Genomic DNA, 18,397 nt, shown 5'->3' with positions numbered 1-18,397 from the left:
ACTTTTCAGACTTGGGCCCAGATTTTTTGGCTGCAATCTGCATGATTTTAAACCAAGTATCCTGGGCTGAGGAAGCTAGTCCATGAACCCTACATCTCCTCTTGGTGGTCCTGATGCTGAATGTCCTGGGGAGGCGAAGCTCTTGTAGAGTCTCCTGTGCATCATCTCCTAAAGGTTAGCCAGGTGTGAGATCCAGAACAGACCTCCCTGATCAAAGATAGCCCAGTGGAGTGGACGAATTCATTACGCCCAGGCCCTATTAATTCAGCAGCCACACCTGATGGCTGACTTCCCCCGCAGGCACAGGGTTTGTAAGGGCCATCTGCCTGGGGAACAGGTAGCCAGAGGTACAGAGAAGTAAAGAGAGACCGGTGGCAGGGTGGGTGTGCCCAACGCGCTCTGAAGGCTGGACTCGCTGTGCGTGCCATTAAGGCTTATATCACTATCATGTTAGAGTCCCCAGAGGCAGCAAGCCACAGAATGACTTTGACAAACACTGCACAGAAATTGCATCTCAGCGAATGTAAATTATTCAACATCTTCCAGGGAAAATGCTCCCTGACAAAGCACAGGAAGCGATGTATTCTAACACATTGTCACATCCCGCCGAGCACCGCACAACCCCACCGCCCGGCTCTAACCACCCCCCTCCCTCTCCAACGTTAGGGTGCACCCACGTGTGGCAGTGCGTGTGCCTGTTGCTGCACGGGTGGGTCAATATGTGTGTGTGTGTGTGTGTGCATGCAGTGCATACGTGTGCATGTTCGTCTGTACATAGGCGTGTCAGTGCATGTGTACGCAGGCCATTGCATGGCAGTGGATGTGTGTCTGGCTATGTACACGGGCACCTGTGCATGCCAAACAAAGATATGGGGAAGGAGGGCTGAACTTCATTGCTGTCTCTTATTGGGCCGCTAAGGGGAAGAAAGTTCGGTGTCGACTCTGCTTTCCGTTTCAGCTGGCGTGCATCCAATCGGTGTGTGCAGGGAATAGGTTACAGGCTGCTTCCTTGCCGCCAGGTTCACTCTCCATTTGCTGTGTCAGCCTGGAGATTTTGTCCGTTTCACAGCAGTTGGGCTGGGGCTGGGTAGAGGCGGGACGGGGGCAGTTGCAATACAAAGGAGGAGAGAAAATCACCCAGAATAACCTTTGCTCTGAATAACAGATGAAGGCAGCAGATTGAGACCCAAGGCGCCACCAGATCTTTTTTTTTTTAATACTGATCTGTATGTGTGTGTCTGCGGGGAGAGCATCGCATGCCTGCATATGTCGTTAAATACGGGACAGGTCTCTGGACAGGGCGTGCAGGGTTTTATACACACCACCCATGGCCAGCACCCTGATATGTGCCCTATGTGGCTGCACAGCACATTGTACTTTGCCCTTGTATGACTCCACTCCTGTAGAATTGGGTTACCCTGGAGAGCTGGACCTTTCATTCACTCCCTTCAGAAAGTCCTGGCTGGGAATATCCCCCATTTTTGCAGAAAACATTTTACATTAAATCATCTCTCTTAGTTTAGACTTAAATATCTTCCATTTAGTGCAAGACCCGGAGTTAGGAGCAGGGTTGGCCTGTGGGTTAGAATTAGCCTGGGTGTTACGATTAGAGTTGTAACAATTAGGATTAGCCTAGAAATTAAAACTAATATTACCCAGGGGTTAGGGTTAAAATTGACCGGGGAGTGAAGAGTAAGTTGGGTTAGAATTGGGAACAAAATTGGGAGATATTTGTGCTAGTTTTACCAATAGTCTTACAAATTCTGTTTTTCACAGACTATATAGGCAGTAATATCTTGGAGAAATGCCTCTTGTCTGCTATGGTGCAAATCCTTTCACAAGATGAACATCATCATCACTGCAGTTCTCACTGACTGAATTATTTTAGGTGTTGGGCTGGTGCCTCCTGATTATACCCATGTAGGCAAGAATGCCAAGATATTGTAGGATTAGGGTTAGCCAGGAAGCTCATTTTGAAGCAAACCGTTGGCCCGATCGTCACCCTCATTTAAACCCACAGAGCTCTGCTAAAATCATGACGTAACCGAACGGGCAGAGTTCTGGGACATTAATGGAAGTTAATGCTGCAGTCTTCCAAAGCCATGGAGTGCAAGGCCAGAAGGGCCGACCTGATCATCTCACCTGATCTCACCAATAGCACCAGCTACCCTCACACTAGACCCAGCACCTGAAATGAGGCCCATGCATTACAGCCCTCCAGAGACTACGTGGTTATGTGCCACTGGCGGAGAATGGGAAAGATCGAGGGGCATCAACGGCCCAGGGCCCTGACAAAGCAAGATACACCCAATGTGTTGGCTGGGAAAGGTGCTGCTGCTGAGTGATGCTAAATGAAGGCAATAAGCAATGTCCTATCAGAGGGCACCTTCACAGCCCTCTCCTAGCCCTGTGTCTGGGAGATCAGAGGGTCAAACATGAGGTCTGAGTGCTTCACAAGCTACCAGGATCAAACAGGAGTCGCTCTAAGGCGGGGAAGAGAAAATATTGAGAAGGAGAAGGTGTTTTGAGCCAATCCCTTACGGAGGTGGCATTTAAACAGATGGAAGGAGCGGAAGTCGGCAAAGCAGCCAGTGTTGTCTGAGCAGGATGTGCTAGAAATGAGACTATGGAAATGATGCCTTGTCTGCTTCTCCTCCCGCCTAACACCCCTGCCCACGGAGATCTTAATAAAAAAACAGTCCATGGCCACTGACCCAGATCCGGCTATTAGCATAAATGTTGTCAAGGTGGCAGGCACTGCTTTCAAGGCTCATTAGAGGCCTGGCGGAATCACCGAGGGGTTGGGATTCTGGCGGGGTTGTGTTTTCTTTCCGTGTCTCTGGGGCAGAGGAAGCAGGTGCACAGACCGTGTATCTATATCCCCTTTCCCAAGGTACAATGGAGGCGTATCCTGGGGTAGCTTCACTAGCAGGGAAAGGAGTCAGACGGGGGGAAAAATTGCTCAACACACTAACTCATTCTTGAGCTGAGTCATTATGGTCTTGATTTTTCTCCTGTCTAGACCTTGCTGGGAGTGCGCAGTCCCAACACCATATAACGGATCAGCTTCCTAACTGGAAACCCATTTGTCACTCCGGCAAAGTCATCTGTTAATTAGCAGCGAAGTAAAAAAAAAATTCCCGCGACGTGTTCAACTGACTTATTAATCTGAATTATTTTTTCTATCGTTATTGTTAATGAATCAGCCTGCGCTGGCGGCATCCCACGGTGGCTCCTGGCTGGCGATATTAATTAACGGCAGGCTGCCCTGTGCCATCAGAGCCACTGGAGTCAAGATGGGGCTTTGCACTGCCCTGAGGTACACCTCCCGACATTGGGAAGGAAGGCTGCTGACACAGGGCAAAGACTCTCGCACCTGAAGCCAAACTGGGTTAGTGGATGGCAAGGGAATTATTATAAAGTTCACATTTAAGTCCACTTTGTGCTCCTTTGACTCCATTGGAGAGCACCTTAGACCGGGGGAGCATTGCAGGTAAGGTGCTGTCCACCATGAGGTAGTGGAATCTGGATGAGGAAAAGGAGGAGCAGTGGTTAGAGCATTCGCTTAGAACTTGGCAGATCTGCATTCAATTCCCTGCTCTGACACGGCTTTCCACTGTGACCTTGAGCAAGTCCCTTAGCCCCTCTGTGCCTCAGTTCTCCACCTGTACAATGGGGTTCATATCTCTCGCCTGCCCCACGGGTGCTTCTATACCGCAGCCATGGGGGCCATATAAGTGCCCTGGACGGAATGTGGCGTTGACTGATGACGTGGGGCTAGATGGCTGTTTTGCCAATGTAAGCTGGAGATGGGCAAGCCAAGTTCAGATGTAGATTTGGGTGCGGATCCAAAGCACCCCAAAGTTCCAGGTTGCGAAGGGGTAGGGGGTTTGGTCTTCTAATTACATGTGCTTATCATAAGACAAGTCACCTGGTAGGGTTGCCAACTTTCTAATTGCACAAAAACAAACATCCTTGCCCTCCTCTTCTTTGAGCCCACCCCTCACTCCATCACACCCCCCACCCCCGGTCGCTAGTGACATTTCAGAGCATGGTTTTGCATCTCTGCCCATCCTGGCTAATAGCCATTGATGGACCTCTTCTCCAGGAACTGATCTAGTTCTTTTTTGAAGGCCCTATTATAGTCTTGCCCTTCACAACATCCTCTGGCAAGGAGTTCCACAAGTTCACTGTGTGTTGTGTGAAAAAATACTTCCTTTTGTTTGTTTGAAACTGCTGCCTATTAGTTTTCATTTTGGTGACCCCTAGTTCTTGTATTATAAGAAAGAGTAAATAACACTTTCTTATTTACTTTCTCCACACCCGTCATGATTTTATAGACCTCTATCATATCCCCCCTTAGTTGTCTCCATACTGAAAAGTCCCAGTCTCATTAATCTCTCCTCCATATGGAAGCTGTTCCATACCCCTAGTCATTTCTGTTGCCATTTTCTGCATCTCTTCCTATTCCAAAATACCTTTCTTGAGATGGGGTAACCAAATCTGCACACAGTATTTAAGATGTGAGCGTACCATGGATTTATATAGAGGCAATATGATATTTTCTGTCCTATTATCTATCTCTTTCTTAATTATTCCCAGCATTCTGTTCTCTTTTTTGACTGCCGCTGCACCTTGAGTGGATGTTTTCAAAGAACTATCCACAATGATTCCAAGATTTCTTTCTTTTCTTACCATAGGTAATTGGAGTAGCGTGGTCACTGTAAGGACCAACGTGGGAGTTTCTATGTGTAAGGACCATAGTTCTTGCTACTACTAAGTGTGTATGTCTATATTTTATTCTAATTAAGAAAACAAGGCAATACCATTGGGCCTAATTAATTTTCTTCAAGGCCCTTTTGGCCCCTCTGGCACTGAAAAGGGACTGTAAAGTAGGTGTGAATGTGGTTTGATTTCCACCCCCATGACTAAAGGTGGGCGAAGAACTGATTTTTCAGTTTCTAGCAGAATGGAAAAATAGATTTTTTTTAAAATGTATTTTTTGCATTTTAGGTTGACAAGAAAAGGAAAAATTTCAAGTGTTTCAGCAAACCAAAAAAAGTCCAAAAAAATGTTGTTTTTGGTTGAACAAAACATTTCATTTTGGTTTGGGTCTTTTTTAAACCTTATTTTAAAAACAAAAACAAAAACAAAATTGAAGTAAATTTTGAAAAGAAATGTCATTTGGAATTGAGAAATGGAAATGGTTCCTAAAACCAACTGTTTTGCTTCACCCCCCACCCCCCCCCACCCCCACCCTCCTGGACCGAACAATCTGGAGAATTTGACACGAATTCATGAAACATTTTGGTCCACCCAAATCTACATTTTTTGGCCAAAAGAGATTCATCTAAAAATTTTTGTTCAGCTCTGGTAGGGTCCTTCATGTTGCCAGAGGGGTGTAACAGGGCCTTACTATAAATGAGAGTCAGGCCCATTGGTTTATATTTGCGGAAATCAGATGATATTTCACACTGTAAGTATGTGTTTGATTGGAACCCTGCCCCAAGGAAGGTTGATGGGGAAGGACCTCTCTTCCCTTGCTCCCTGCACTGGGACCAGCCAACAAGGGAGCTAATTAGTGCCGGCTAGGACCATGTGTTTGAGTGAGGCAGATGGTTGCTACTGGGAACTGGACTGAGACCCAGCTGGACTCATAGATGACTAGGCAATGATGACTAGTGATTACTACCCACCTGAACTGGATTGCACCAGAACCTTCCATATTACTGGCTTTGTGTTCCCGCTCATTCTCTTCCCCCCATCAAATCTCTTTTAATGTTAGAGATCATTTGAAATTGCTACATTTTAGATAGAAAGAAATGTTCATCTATCTATCTATCTATCTATCTATCTATCTATCTATCTATCTATCTATCTATCTATCTATCTATCTATCTATCTATCTATCTATCTATCTATCTATCCTCATACACCTCCTCTCTCTCTCTCTCTCTCTCTCTAGTTTCTACAGACCTGTCTGTTTCGATAAGGCGACTGTGGTATCTGAGCACCTACAGACAATCATCCTTCAGTTTCCAACAGACACCAGACCACCCCAGTCTCATGCGTTTGGGCTTCTGCCAAATGGGAAGGTATCTTAGCCTGGGTAAATACCTGTAGAAGGATATTTGCTTCGGCCGCGTGAGTTGCTTCAGGCAGAGAGGTGGAGCCGGATGCAGCAGCTAAGAAGGATTAATTTGGATTCCTTTTGGTCCTGTGGATACCTATCCGTGCTGCTTTCCATCTGCTGTATTATTCCAGCGTTTAATTATTTACCACGGTCTGTGTGGGCGGCTGTATAGAGGCAGTTATTGCTTAATTGAGCTACTTGGCACCAAAGCTGCCAAAATAATAAAAAATAAAACCTCAGCCGACTCCAGTCTGGTGCTTGGCGGACCCAGTCGGCCTGCTCCCGGGGGTGAGGGAGGGAAAAGGGTGGGGATTGAGTCATTGGGTGCATGCCTGGTGCTGCAGGTCAGGGTGGGGAGAAGGGATGGCAGAGGGGACCCGCTGGGATGCGGGAGAGCAGAACAGGCTGTCACGGAGATGCAGTTGACATAGCCTGACCTGGGGAAGGGCTCCTGTGAACGACAGAGCAGACAGATGAGGGCTGCCTACCTGCGTGGATGTGCGGGGGCAATTGGGACAGGCAGCGTGCTCAGGAAAGGGACAGACTAATCGCACATAGGCAGCGGGCAAGCGAGTGCACTGCCAGCTTCTGCTACACAGCTTGGCCACTGCGCCTCAGTACGGCTCTGCAGCACCCCCTGCTCTTCCAGTCCTGGATCTGTCCCTCAGTCTTGTCCCACAGTGCCCTTTGCCACTCCAGACCTGGGCCTCCTCACACACCTACACCCCCCACCCACTGCAATTCATCTGAGTGAGCGTGGGAGCAGGTGGGCTGTTAGTGGGTTCTTTGTCTTCCTCTCTTCTGTCACCAAGGTTTTCTCAGAAACGTCGTTTCTATGACAAATCTTCTCCATGAGACAGTCAACGACTATTGTTTCCTGCTGATTTCCCATATCTTAGGGAGCATGGCACTGGACGGCTGCAGCTAATAGTCATACGGTACCAAATGGACTGACTCACTATTAAAATTGTTAAATACAAATGACCTTTTAATGCCCCATACCTGTTTCCTAGGCCTGGAGGGGTAAATCAGGCATCAGCAAATGATCACAGCATGATGAGATGGCGGAGGCCCTCACGCTTCTAGGATATGAGCTTTAACTGGGCCCAGGACAGTGACAGTCGTTCTCATTGACGGACGTTTGGTGGCCTATATGAAATGAGTTTGGTGAGTTTTGTAGCAGGTCAGGAATCAGAACATAAAAGCTGGCATGCTGGGTCAGATCATGGTCTATCTTGCCCAGTGTCCTGTTTCTGACAGTGGTCCATTCCAGAGCCTCAGGGGGCATGTACAGAACAGGACAGGTATGGAGTAACTCACCTCTCCTCCACTCCTGGCTTCTGGCAGTCGGAGGGTTCAGAGCATGGGGCTGTGTCCATGACCATTTTGGCTAATAACTATGGATGCACCCATCCTCCAGGAACTCTTTTGAACCCATTTGTACTTTTGACCATACAACATCCCCTGGCAATGAGTGTCACAGGTTGGTTGTGCGTTGCATGAAAAAGAATTTCCTCTTGTTCATATTAAACCTGCGGCGTGTCCACAGATCAGTGCTGGCCAGAGTTTGAGAAATAATAAACATCAATATATTAATTACGGGATCTCTCCATCAGTCATCTAATCTGCATATATACCCCTCTAGCTACCTATCATATCTTTTGATGATCCGTGGCATTCATGTGGCACCAGGCACTGTGTAGCTAGCTGATTAATTCTTATATAATTGGTCTGCCTCATAATAAGGGATCAAAACATCAACCCAACTGTTTCTAATTGGCCCCTTTCTTGATCGCCTCTGCAGAGAGACCAAAGCCTGATCAGCGGATGGAGACAGAGCTGTCCCTTGGCAGTCAGAAGCCAGGCACGCAGGCTGCAGGCAATCTGGTGTTTGTATTAATTACTGTTTGGGCTGCTGTTGGAGACCCTGGGGTGAAAGGTGTGGCAGAAGGGTTATCAGCAGCCCCGTTCCATGGGGTGGTAGCAATTTCCCTTCATTCTGCTCCGGGCTTTGTGCACCAGTGGAGTTCAATAAACTCTGACAGGAGGCGCTACTTGAATGGCTTGAATAAGTGTGGAAGCAAAATCCTGCCAAAAGGAGAAGGAAGAAGGAAAAGGAAAAACCCTTTGGAACCAAATGCTTGAACAATCACTAGGCTATTGACGGTGTGCTGCAGATAGACCGCTGCGTAATTATTCAGGAGATGGGGCCAGTGGCACCCACGCCTCCCCCACAGCTGTTGGCTGGCAAAAGGGGCCATAGTGAAGTGCTCTGGCTGTTTATTTATAGAACGGGCCCCACTCGGGAGTGGGTGTTTTCTAGAAAGTCCTAGAACCTAGGTCTCCTGGGTTCTTTTTCCTGGAAAGGAGCATGGTGTACTGGCTAGAGCAGGGACTTGGAGTCAGAGCACCTGGCACAGGGAAGGAGTGGAAGCTAACAGGGGACTGGGAGTCAGCACTCCTGGGTCCTATATCTTTGTGGGTGATTTCTAGGCCGTTTGCTTTTTTGACTGGGGCCCAGGACTCCTTGGACCTTTTCCTAACACTGCTGCGGAGAGGGTTCTACTGGTTGAAGCAGGGAGCTGGGAGCCAGGGCTCCTGGGTTCTAGCTCCCATTTCTGCCACTAGTTGGTTGTAATTTCCCTTCTTTGTGCATCAGTTTCCCTGCCATTGAATGAGGCCTGTGGCACTGCCCTACCATGGCTATGCACAGGCTCACTCCATTACCAAGTGCCTTGAGCTCCTTGGAAGAAAGGCCTGGTGGGGCGACGGGGGGTAATTGATATTATCATCGAATCCAGCAGAAGATGCAGATTGTCATGGAGAAAACAGCTGCTTGCTCCTGTGTTTCAAAGACAGGGAGGAAGGGAAGCAGAGAAGGAGCTCTGGGGCATGCCGGGGTCTTTTGGTCTTCCTCACCTCACTGTGTCACTGAGTGCAGGGGCTGGGACGGGGGAACAGGCAGTAAAGCCACAGCAGATCCTTAGAAGGGGTGTGTGTGTGTGTGTGTGTGTGTGTGTGTGTGTGTGTGTGTTTGTGTGTGTGTGTGTGTGATGCATTACTCAGCATGTGCTGTGTGCGTTAGCAGTCAGTGGGGATGGGAAGATGATAGGTCCAGCTGTCTATAATGTGTCACTTTTGGAAGCTGCTGATTTATCAGGCTGTTAAACCTGTCTGTACTGATTGTGCCCTTAGGTAACAGCTTCTGGTGTACAAAGAATGGCGCCATAAATAAACTCCACGATACTCATCTCCACTGGGAAGAGATGACACGGGGACCTTTGTCTTTATTCCTTCCATCAATCACTTGACCCAGCAATCCAGCCTTGGCTCTGTTTCCCTGTCTTTGGCTCCCGGGGAGAGCCAGGCCCAGCCAACGCTCGGTAAAGGCTTGACGCTTGTTAAGATTTCTGGCTGTGCCAGTCAGACCCCCCATGCCCCAATCTGGTATCTGAAGAGGCACAGGGATGGTGCATTGGTGTGGCAGAGCTGAAGTGCAGCGGTATGAATCTCAGCAGGGAGGTCGCAGCCCCTTCCTAGACAGATAAACAGAACTCCATGCAGTTTGTGGTGTTCCTGTCTTTTAGCCAATGTTCTGCTTTCTCTGGGGAATAGGGTGACCAGATGTCCCGATTTTCTAGGGACAGTCCTGGTATTTGGGGCTTTTTCTTATATAGATGTCTATTACTCCCCACCCGCTGTCCTGATTTTTCACACTTGCTGTCTGGTCACGCCACGTGGGGATACATTAAAGATCCAACTGCCATTGCCATAAGAATAGCTCTTGGTCAAATTTTTGCACTGCGGCGTGGCGTGCTGTGCTTGATTTGTCCAGTTGGCTGCTGCCCTCCACACCAGAGGTGGTGGCATTTCCACAGCAAAGCAATTCTTATAGGTAGGGAAGGTAGCTCGCAAAGCTCTCTGAGCTGCATCTGGATGAAAGGTGCCGTAGGAATGCAATGCCTCCAAAGCGGACAAGAGTTCACAGAGCAGCTTCTCACAGTCCTGCGTCTGCAGAATCATGCATGCGACAGGGGTACCGGCATGTGCACATCTCCAGTCAGGGGCAATCCGCTTGTGCATCTCCCACGACAGCTCGCACCAGTGCAGTCATTGTGAGGGTGCCTGGTTTTGGGTGTGCACATGTTTTTGGGTGTGCAGTGTTCTGAAAACTCGCCCAGTAAAAGAGACGCAGAGCTGCCTTGAAATCAAGGGACGCATTCATCAGAACAATCAAACGGTGCAATCCTTAGGCAGACAACGCCTCCTCCTAGCTGAGTAACAACTCCAGGGTGGGTTACCATGGAGCTAAGTTGTAGCAATGCACAGATCACACCCAAGCCCCTTACCTCTTACTTGCTTTTAATCTGGATTTAAAAACCAGAGTGTAAATGCTTATCAGGCCAGGGTTCATGCTTCCAATTACCCTTCTCCAGCAAAATCCCCCTAGCAAAGGAGTTCCCTTTTTCTGCTGATGAAATTGCAGCATTTCTAGCTGAGCTGTGCCATATGATGCCAACGTCCGCGGCAGAACATAGCCTCTTGTCTCGTTCCTTCCCCTCAAATCCCCATGCCAGGGGCACTCATGCAGGAAGAAGAAGGGGGCCCGGACGGTGGTAATAGGTAATTAACGTGCAGATAGGGTGACCAGACAGCAAGTGTGAAAAATCGGGACGAGGTGGGGGGCTAATAGGTGTCTATGTAGGAAAAAGCTCCAAAAATCAGGACTGTCCCTATAAAATCGGGACATCTGGTCACCCTACGTGCAGAACAGCTGTGGGTTTGGAGTCAGGCTGTAGAATTCTCAACCTGATGGTTGGCTTTATGTTTGCTGGGCTTTTTTTCCTGAAAAAAAATGCCCTGGGTGGGGGAGAGTCTGAAGGATCCGTGCGGGGAGGGGTGCGGGGGCTCCAGGCTGATTACTTTGTGACAACTCTACTCTACATCCCATCAGGCCCCAGTTTTTGCATGAACCATTTGTCCCCTGCGTGTGACAGTGCCTGTGATTTTGAGACCGCTATGGTGTGGAGTAATTAGGATCAATGTATTTAATGGTCCCCACTAATTCCGGGGGGCTACATTTTGGGCACTCAGGTCCTGGTTTTCAGAAGGGCCGAGTACCCACTTTTCTGCTACATGGCAAGAGGAGCAGAGGATGCTTGGGAAACCAGGCCCAACGTGCCTCAGGTGGAGGGCACAGGAAGGGTGACACCCAGATCACAGACACTAATACTTGTGCCCATGAGTCACCAAGGTGTCAAAATGCAACATCGTTACCTGCAGGGTCCAAATGATGGCTGCCAAACTGGACATCTGGCTGAGACCGGTTAGAGATTCAAGGCTCAGGGGAGGAGCTAGGAGAGAGGTTAAGGAGAACAGTGTCCCCCATCAAATCCCTTTTTAAAATTCTCCTTTCCCAGGATATCTGAAAAAAAACTGACAACCGTTAGGGTGCTAGTGTGCTGGGACCACAGACCGCCCCTCCCATGCTGACCCGTATCATCTTATTGCGTCCTTGCGCTCCCCTGCCTGTCTGACTCCATCTGTTGTCTCTTGTCTGATACTTAGATTGTTGACCCTTTTGGGTGGGAGCCATTGATTTGTTGTAGGTCCCTACAGCACCTAGCACAATGGGGTCCTGGTCCAGGATTTGGCGCTACTGCCATATAATAATAATAATAATTAATAAATGATGTAAGGAGAAAGGAGGGATCTGGGGCTGGGTATGGGAGCAGAGATATGCAGAGACCTGGAGGTCTGTGAGGAGCACATGGGAAGACTGCTGGCTGGCTGGAGAGATGGTGTGTCTGATACTCAGGAAGAGAAACTCCAGGAGGATGAAGGATTGGGGTGGGGCGGGCTGGGGCTGGAAGGGAAACCGGCTCAACGCAGTGTTAACCGCCTCGCCTCCCCACCCAGTCAGCTAGAGGCACTTTCCATCACCAACAAAACTGCACAATGCACTTGGAACTGAAGTTTGTCATTCAGTTTGGCATTTCAGAGGCTCCTGCTGTCAGCGGCAGCCGTCTTGCTCATGTTACTGGGACGGCTGGAGAAATAATGTAATTTATTGATGGCTTTTATTTCCTTGCTGGTGTAGCATAAATATAAATCTACACGCCTCTCTCTGAAGTTCGCCCCCCCTTGCCACTCCCCCCACTTTCTCGCTTTGATTATGGATGCCAGATCCCTGTATGGTTTATAGACTCGAGCCTTCCAGTTTGGAGGTATCTGGCGCAATCAGTAATGCAGCCTGATCTTTATGATGACATCCATTTCGGGAGGGAAGGGAGGAGGATGGGGAAAAATGACAGCACTTCCAGAAGAGCGAAGCTGCCTTGATGGGAATATGTAATAACATCCTGAGCATCTGGAGAGATGTCGATACTATTCTGGCTTTTATATCCTGCCCGCTGCCATGGTATCTGAACCCCCAGGTCACACATGTAAGGAACGGCTGGGGCAGGCGCTGGGAGTGAGGAGCCCGAGCGGTCACTGGCCAGTGGTTTATTTATGGGTGGAAAGCCAGGGAAAGCGCTGCTCCTTGGCTCTCGATGCTCAGGTATTCCTAGCTCAGGGAATTCGTTTTCCTGACGGCAGCCTCCAGCCATTGGTGTGGAATCTCCTGAGCGTCCTGGGTCAGAACGTGACTGACAGATCCCTAGCAGTGACGGCAGGGGTGGGGAGCAGGAGGGGTTGGAGGAAAAGGGGAGAAGGAATGTGGGGCGACTCTGCCCACCCCATGCAAAGTGGCGCAGAGAAGAGGGAACTAGAAGGCAGCAGCCTGAGAGAAGCTGATGCAGAGCTGGGGAAGAGCCAGGTTTAAGTACCAGTCCAGCGCAGTAGTATGCCGAGTGGATTGTCACAGTGCGCCCGGAAGGGATGGGGCAGTGTCTATTGGCTGTCTAGGGGGGCTGAGAATCAGGACTAGGGAGATCTATTCACTGCTCTTGGAGGTTGGACAGTCTAGTAGCTAGAGCACAGGGCTGTGAGCCGCGACTCCTGGGTCCTAGACCTTTGGCTGAGTTGGGAGGTGTTTTCTAGCGGTTCTAGACTTGTGCGGGGAGTCAGGTCTTCTGAGTTACTTTCCTGGCACTAGGAGAGTGTTGCCAAATCCAGTTCTGAACATCTATCTATTGATCTATCTATCTATCTTCATACACCCCATCTATCTATCTATCGATCTATCCCCATTCACACTATCTGTCTATCTGTCTATCTATTCGCTTATCACTGTGGGCCCACAGGGTCACTAGGAATTCACCCTCTGCCAAGATTTTCCTTCATATTTGATGCAACAGCCACACATTGAGTGAGTCTGGCTCTGCTTTGCTTTTGTCAAGGACATGCAGATCAAAGAGAACCAGTTTGCTTTTCCAAGTGCTAGTGTCTTAAACACGTGTCTCTGGATCCAAACCCTGCTGACTCTCCCTTGAGAAGGGGGCCTCTCTTTCCTTGCTTAATGCATATTTATAGTCTCTAACCCAACATGGGAACCTGCAGAAAGGAGAGTCCTGCTGCTAATTCACTCTGGCATTTCCCTGGCCTCTCAGATGGGTGGGGATAACTGAGAAGCCAAAGCAGGATCCTTCAAAACAGCAGTGAATTGAAGCAACCTGCACCCCCAATCACCCTCCAGATTGATAGTTGCCTGATTCAGTAAGATTTGGTTCCCAACGCAAGTAACTGCAAATCAGAGCTGGGTGGACACGCTGGTGAAAGTGTGATGGATGCTTTAAAGTTGGCTGGATGGACAGATGTGTATGCAGATAGCAGTGCAGTGAGCTAATGTCTGGCTTTTCAGCTCCGTAAACCCTGGCTCCAGCCCTGGGGTGCTTTGACAGAGGCATGGGGGAAGCTAGCATATTTGACTCTGCTTGGGCTGACAAGGGGGTTTGAACCTGGGACTTTCATGTCTAAATGCCCCAGCTACTGCAGGGTTGAGCTGTTTAAAACTTCCCAGGGGATGTGAGGCAGAGCCGGCTCCAGGCCCCAGTGCACCAAGCACGTGCTTGGGGCGGCATGCCGTGGGGGGCGCTCTGCCGGTTTCCAGGAGGGTGGCTGGCAGCTCTGGTGGACCTCCTGCAGATGTCCCTGCACAGGGTCCACTGGTCCCGCTGCTCTGGTGGAGCGTCTGCAGGCATGCCTGCAGGAGGTCCACCGGAGCCATGGGACCAGCGGACCCTCCGCAGGGACGTCTGTGGGAGGTCCACCAGAGCCGCGGGACCAGCGAGCGGCAGAGCGCCCCCTGTGGCGTGCCGCCGTACTTAGGGCAGTGAAATGGCAAGAGCCGGCCCTGATGTGAGCACCCAGCTCCTGTTAAAATAATGGAAATCAGGTGGCCAAATCTCCTAGCCCTAAATCTAATCTGCCATCTGGAGCCAACTTGTGAACCTTTTATGTGGCCCCTCGACGAGGCCAATGGCCCTCACAGTCTCCTAGTGTGAGTTCCCTCTTCTCTCTGCACCAGGCCCAGCTGGATCTGTCACTCCCACACATTATGCTTCTGGGATCCCATGATGGGGTGTAGCCCCCACACTGGCAGTGGAAAGGTTAACTGGAGCCAGCTGCACCCGGAGAGTGGGCCAGGCTCAACGTGTGATCAAACACAGCCGGGTCGGCTTCATAAAAGGAAGCACCCCAGGACTCTGGCGGAGTGGTCGGAGGCTCCTGAGATGGGTGTGCTGGCAAAGGGCCGGGGAGATGCTGGGAAGTCACAGGGGTGAAGCGAGTTCCCGTGGAGAGCCAAGGGAAAGACAGTTCTAGAGGAAAGGCTGCCGACTCAGAGCAGAAGGTCTGCGGGGTGCAGTGTGGAAACATTAGCGGGACCGAGGGGGGGACATGAAAAAACTCTTCGAGTGCGTAAAGGGTTGTTAGAAAGAGGAGTGTGATAGTTGCTCTCCACGCTTGCCTAGGGCAGGACAAAGAGTTAGGGGCTTAAATTGCAGCAAGAGTGGCTTAAATTGGACATTAGGAAAAACTTCCTCACTATCAGGGTGGTTAAGCACTGGAACAAATTCCCTAGGGAGGTTGTGGAATCTCCGTCATTGAAGGTTTTTAAGAGCAGGTTGGACAGACACCTGTCAGGGATGGTTTAGATAATACTTAGTCCTGCCCTGAGTGCAGGGGACTGGACTAGATGACCTCTCGGAGTCCCTTCCTGTCCTATATTTCTATGATTAGCATGGTTGTGAGACCTGGGTTCAGCAAGTGTAACCCCAGGTTTCACAATACAACATAGATGCTCGGACGCAGCAAGTCCCACAGACCCATACGGTGTAGTATTGACGTACCCATAGAGCCTTGGGAGAGGCAGACAGGAGCTCGGCTGCTAGAACGAGTTCTGCAGAGCCGGGGATGGGTGAAGAGCCAGAGGAGGAGTGCACCCAGTAAGGAGTCAGGGGAAAGGGCCTAGAGACAGGCTCAGGTCGGTGGATTGGAGATCTAATGGAGCAGACCATAGCCTGTTGCTACAGGGTCCCTGGGCTGGAACCCAGAGCGAGGGAGGACGTGGGCTCCTGTACTGGCCCCTAAAGGAAGGTGGCATAAAAGGTCCCTGAGATAATGGGTGTGAGGACCAGTGAGCTCAATATCGGGCCAAAGACCTGGCATAAGGTCACTAGGCAGCTGTTTGTGGGGCTCAGTTACCCTACAGGGGTTGGACTGAACATGGCCTGGCCAGAGGGCCAAGTCCTGAGAAGAAGCAAACGATTGCAGGGCTGGAATGGTTCTCAAGAGGGGTGCCAGAGACGGAGAGCCTGCTACACCGTGCTGGCCAGTGAGTCGCTCTTCTAAAGGCCCCACCTTGCGAGAGAGTGTGAGCACCTCATAATCTTCAATAGATTCATCCTCACCCACGCCCCTGTGGTGCAGGGCAGTGCTATTATTCTGTTGTGCAGCAGGGGAAAATGAAACCACAGGCTAGATTCAGTGACTTGCCCCAGGTCACACAGGGAGTCTGTGTAAGAGATGGGGATTGAACCCACATCCCTGGAGTCCTGTCCGCTAGCCCACTGTTTATCAGCTGGTGGGTTATGACCCCGGGCTGGTTGAGGGTGTGTGTGTGTGTGGGGACTATCAAGGGGGCATTGAAAATTTTATTACTGTTTGATAGCAAAGAAAAGAAAATGTCCAGAACAGCCCCGGGGTGGCCAAAACCTTCCAAGTCTGTGAGGTCACTGGCAGTAGCTGAGGCAGCAGTTGGGTTATGTCGGCTCATTGCTTTCAGTGATAGGTTTGTTTCTCGTACTTCTGTAGTGCACAGAAGGGGATTGCTAAAGTCTCTGGCTTCGAGGAAGGGATGGCCAACCTGAGAAGTCTAAGAAACATGGCACTCGAGCACCCTTCTTCCCAAGCTTAGCCCCGTTGACCAGGGTCAGCCTTGGGGTGGGAGATCAGGGTGGACGGCCTGGGCACCAGCTCCTGGGGTGCCAAGTCAGTCTCCAGTGGGGTGTCAGATTGCTCAGCTGATTTGGGTTGTTCTTTTTGTTGCTGTTCGGTTGCTTTGGGGGCAGGGGGAAGGGGCATTTTCTGACTCGGGCTCCAAAACACCTGGTCTGGCCTTTGACACCCAGCCTACTGGCCCTTACACCTCTCCCCCCACTCCTCATAGGGACATCGGCACTGCCATCGGAGGTCTGTCGATGGCCTGTGGAGACGTACCCAAGCTAGCCAGTGCAAGTACCCATAGCAGTGAAGCTGCGGCAGGCCCCGTGGCAGCATGGGACAGTCACCTGAGGGACAGTCTGCCAGCAGGGCACCGGGGCGCATATTCAGACAGCAGGCCGTGCTGCTGCAGCTTCACTCCTGTGTCTACACATGCCGCGTTCGCGCGTGTGTCTCCATTTCACCTCTTCCCTTCATAGCCTCAGCACAGCCAATCCCCCGCTTCCCCCGCCCGCACTGCCTGGGGAAAGCCAGAGCAGGGAACAATGCCCTGGACTGCCCCCCTCATGCCAGCCAGCATCGCACTGCCCACTCTGGAGAGGGGCCAACTCAAGGTCCAGGCACCACTTATGTCCCTCAGGTGCGTAGGCCTTTTGCTGCTCGTCTCCACTGGGCATAGAGATGCTTCTCTCTCCTCCATAAGTCCCTTTTAACCTCCAGTCTGCTGTCCGCTCTCTACCCTGAGCCCCCTGGAATAAGTGACCTTCTAAACTTGCCTCCTGCCCTCCCCTCCCTTCCATATGTCTGTTGCCCAAATTTACTCCGGCTGTAAATTGTTACCAGAGAGCTCCATTGCTTTAGCTCTATCCCAGACAATAAGCCTAGACACTATCAATCCTCTCATATGAACCTCGCAGCAGGTCGCTTTATTTCCCTCAAGATAAAAGGAGATTGCCTGGTCCCAACTGCTGGATATTAAACCTCTGCAGCCTGCAGAGAATTCATTTTTATTTCATTCCACCTTGCATGTTTCTAAACAAAGCCACCTCTTGCTGTGATCGGAGGTGAAATTTATATGAACTCCGAGGAAATGTGGGAATGGGGGGGGGGCAGACCTTAAAACCTGATTTTTCAAAGGTGCTGAGTTCCTGCAATTCTGGCTGAAATCTGTGGGAGCTGCGGATGCTCAGGGCTTCTGAAATCCGGCTCCCTGCTAATATTTAGCACAGACCCCAATCCTGCTAACTCTTGCACACGTGGGTAGCTTTACTCCTGGGAGTTGTTCAGTTGACTCTGATGGGTCTACTCGTTTGAGTAAAGTTGATCACGGGTGTGAGTGTTTTCAGGATTGAGCCCTGAATCCAACTCTTTGCAAACTAGGTTTTCGGAGTTCAGCATTCCGGGTGGCCTCTGCAGATGACCCTAAAGGATTTGTGAGTGCACCCACTAGGGTAGGAATTGGCACTGGTAAGCAGTGTGCCCACAAATGTGAGCTCTGGATGGTCAGCGATTTGGCAGGCAGATTTTTGAAATGGAGGCTTGCTGGAAACTGGTCCTAGCTTGCACTTTTCACTCAGAGATCTCAAAGTATTTTGCAAAGGTGAGCATGTAGTATTACTCTCATTTTACAGATGGAGAAACTGAGGCATGGAGTGACAAAGTGACTCACTCAGGGTCACACAGGGAGTCTGCCACAGCTGGAATAGAACCCAGGCATCTACAGCCCTAGCAGAGTTACCTATCCATTGGACTAACTGTTTTTTTTTTTAAGTCATCTGGTTGTAAAAATGTTATTTTCACTCACACTGCAGCTGACAGGCACTTTCGGGCTCCTTTGTGGCAATTCCATTTCAGTGTCTAGATTTTAAGGCCAGAGGG

This window comes from Gopherus evgoodei, chromosome 20 (assembly GCF_007399415.2).
Source record: "Gopherus evgoodei ecotype Sinaloan lineage chromosome 20, rGopEvg1_v1.p, whole genome shotgun sequence".
NCBI lineage: Eukaryota > Metazoa > Chordata > Testudines > Testudinidae > Gopherus > Gopherus evgoodei.
This window is presented reverse-complemented; position numbering follows the sequence as displayed.